Source organism: Otolemur garnettii, unplaced genomic scaffold (genome assembly GCF_000181295.1).
Source record: "Otolemur garnettii isolate 467f Iridium unplaced genomic scaffold, OtoGar3 scaffold00003, whole genome shotgun sequence".
In the NCBI taxonomy this organism is placed as follows: domain Eukaryota; kingdom Metazoa; phylum Chordata; class Mammalia; order Primates; family Galagidae; genus Otolemur; species Otolemur garnettii.
Window position 1 is genome coordinate 16,411,223 of NW_003852398.1, and position 3,590 is coordinate 16,414,812.

The 3,590-nt window shown below is 48.0% G+C and overlaps 1 pseudogene; it reads right to left on the minus strand.

Moving 5' to 3' along the window:
* Positions 1-422: 422 nt before the first annotated feature.
* Positions 423-3,279, minus strand: LOC111726073 (annotated as a pseudogene).
* Between the last annotated feature and the right edge of the window lie 311 nt (positions 3,280-3,590).

The window sequence follows — 3,590 nt, forward strand, 5'->3', positions numbered from 1 at the left end:
CAAAAATATTGTTTAAAAAGCTGTCAGGGGCGGCCCCTTTGGCTCCGTGGGTAGGGCGCCAGCCCCATATACCAAGGGTGGCGAGTTTGAACCTGGCTTCGGCCAGCTAAAACAGCAATGAGAATTCTAACAAAAAATAGCCGGGCGTTGTGGTGGGCGCCTATAGTCCCAGCTACTTGGGAGGCTGAGGCAAGAGAATCACTTAAGCCCAAGAGTTGGAAGTTGCTGTGAGCTGTGACGCCACAGCACTCTACTGAGGGTGTCACAGGGAGACTCAGTCTCAAAAAAAAAAAAGCTGTCAGTTCTCTTAAAGCTTGGATTCAAAAATTTCCAAAGGTTGCTTCTTTTTTTCTTTTTTTCAATTTGAAAGCAGTCATTGTTTATTAACTGACCAGATTACAAAAACAATCAGGGCAGATACTTTAGTTCACTCTAATAAGCCTATTGATTTGGTCTTCCCTATTACCAGCATCTCCACCTTCTACAAAGTGGGTTGTCTTTTTCTTCATTTCCCGCCCCCCCCCCAGTAGAGATGATAACTTGAAGAGCCACAAGAAGTTATTTGTGGCTCGGCAACTGTGGCTCAAGTGGCGCTAGCCACGTACACCCCGGGTGGCGGGTTTGAATCCGGCCCAGGGCCCGCCGAGCAACAATGACGGCTGCAACCAAAAATATATAGCCGGGCGTTGTGGTGGGCACCTGTGGTCCCAGCTACTTGGGAGGCTGAGGCAGGAGGCTCGCTTGAGCCCAGGAGTTGGGGGTTGCTGTGAGCTGTGATGCCACAGCACTCTGCCCAAGGGAACAGCTTGAGTCTCCTGTCTCGGAAAAAAAAAAAAAGAAGAAGTTATTTGCTTCTTTGAAGTGTTTTCCAACAGTATAGATCTCATAAATCAGATCCTCCACGCAGATGATGCCATATTTACCAAGAGATCACGCAGTCAAACTGTTATCAGTCAATGTCATTCATTTCTTATTGATTTTACCATAACCACACTTGTAGATTAGCTCATTTACTGACTTCAGATTTGGATACTCCCATGCAATATACGGCTCTACAGTCCTCAGCATGTTAATGGAAGCCTTGTTGAGTTTAACAAAAGTTCCACTGAAGATCTGTCGAAGGCGAAGCAGCTGGAACCCCTTTCGGACCTTTGGACTCACACATTGATCCCTCTGATCCTGAGGACAAACGCCAATTTGGGTTCTGCAGGTGCGTAGAAGTTGCCAGCTTTTCTTGCCATCCCAGCCATCCGAATCTCAGTTCTGTACATCTGCCTGTATTCTTTCTGATAATACTTAGCTTTTTCATAGATAAGTTTCCTCCTTGCCTTTCGAAGCATCTTCTGGGCACACTTCTTTCTCAGACGCTTGATCTTCAGCTCTGCAAAATTCTTTCACTTTTTCTTAAGGGTTTCTGGCACAGCAGGAACGTTCTTTTTCTTCTTTTCAACACCCTCCATGGTTCCAGCCAGAAAAGAGGACCCAAAGGTTACTTCTAACACAAATATAGAATATATCTTTCATAGGTGGAGCAACATCCACACAGCAGGAAGTAATGAGTCAGTAGCAGCCATCTCTGAAAACTGGCCAGTCCTGTGGGTGGGAGAATGTGTGTGCATCGGAGTGTGTGCATTAAGGAGTGTGGGTACGTGTAGGTGGGAGTGTGTATGTAAGCGCATATGTCAGTTTACACAGACAGGCTTATTTATGTGTATATCTACACACGTAGGGAGATATTCACACGTGTCCACCTGAGCTGGGGACATGCTTGGGGGCAGGAAGCCTTGTGCAGGCAGAGTGGAGAAAGTGGATGGCCCCGCCCCACCCTAACTGCAGCCTTCCTGGGTAGATATGTTTATGCTGAAACAGCAGATCCTGGCCAAGGTAATGATCATGTCCTTGACCAGGAGGCCTGGGTCCCAAACCAATCAGAAGACTCAGCCCTTATTATAACCCCACCATAACTGTAATGCCAGCAGTGGGGAAAGAGAATTCCACAATATTTTTATCCTCTGAGAGACTTCCAAACCTGGGGTTTTCTCCCTGGGGCACCACTGGTCCCCAGCAGCCAGTGGGAAACTTGGCCATTATACCCTGTTTCTCCCAGATCCCCATGCTATTCCCACCCAGGGGCTGTAAACCTCAGGACAGGATTTTAGAGATCGGGACCTGAGCTTAAGGCTGCTAGCAGGGCAAAGCCTCCCACCTTCACTAGGCTCTGAGCACCCGACTTTTCTTTCACTTTGCACCGTGTGACTCTCCATAAAGAAAATCTGATGGGTGGGGAAACAGCAGGAAGAAAGGTCGTGCACTGAGCACGTTCGTGTGCCACTTGTGTGCGATTTGGGTGGAATTTCACTCAGTCTCCACAGTGAGCTCTGAAGCAAGGATCCTGTGGGCCTTTTGACAGATGAGGAAATGGGTGCTCAGGGAGAGAAATTGACTTTTCCACAGTCTCCCCGCTGAATACCACCTAATTAGCTGAGGCTCCAGTGTGCTTAATTCCAGAGCCCTGTCACCAAATAAAAGGTAACACAGGAGATGTTGACACACCTGGAGCAGATAAATACCTGCTCATCTGGCCGGGTGTGGTAGCTCACACCTGGATCCTAGCACTGTTGGAGGCCAAGGTGGGAAGATCGCTTGAGTTCAAGAGTTCCAGACCAGTCCACACAAGAGAGAGACTCATCTTAACAAAAAATGAAAAAACTAGCTGGCACCATGGAGCATGTCCTCAGTCCCAGCTACAAGAGAGGCTCAGGCAGGAGGATCTTTTGAACCCAGGAGTCTGAGATTGCTAGGAACTGTGACCTAGGTTGCCATGAGTCATGGCACTTTTGCCTGGGCAGCAGAGTGAGACTCTTTCTCAAAGAGAAGAAAAACTGCTCATCCTACAATACATGACCTTTCTTAGAGAGAAGTATAGTTCAACGTCCATGGGAGGCCCCAGTGTTATGCTGGAATTACTTTTCACTGCCTATCACAGCATGTCTCAACACTGATGAAAGCCAGTTAGGGGACACTCGCTCTGATGAATGTTAAGTTCAAAACCAAATTCTTTATTGTAGCTGATAAGGCCCCAAATGGTCTACCCACTGTCCATCATGCTGATCCCTTGTCTTCCATGTCCAGGAACACATGGGCCTTCTCTCTGTTCCTTAAATACACGTGCCCCTGCCTGCCCCAGGCCTTTGTCCCTGCTGGTCACTCTTCTTGGCCTGCTCTCACCTTATGCATTACTTCCTCTCCTAAGGAAATGTTCATTTCATTCTTATGCATGATGATGGTGTTGTGATCATATTTTTCTTTTTTTTTTTTTTGAGACAGAGCCTCAAGCTATCCCCCTGGGTAGAGTGCCATAGCATCACGCTCACAGCAATCTCCAACTCCTGGGCTCAAGCGAGTCTCCTGCCTCAGCCTCCCAAGTAGCTGGGACTACAGGCACCTGCCAAAGTGCCCGGCCATTTTTTTTTTTTGGTTGCAGCCATCATTGTTTGGCAGGCCTGGGCTGGGGATTCGAACCCGCCACCTTAGCTGTATGTGGCTGGCGCTTTAGCTGCTTGAGCCACAGGCGCCAAGCCCATATTTTT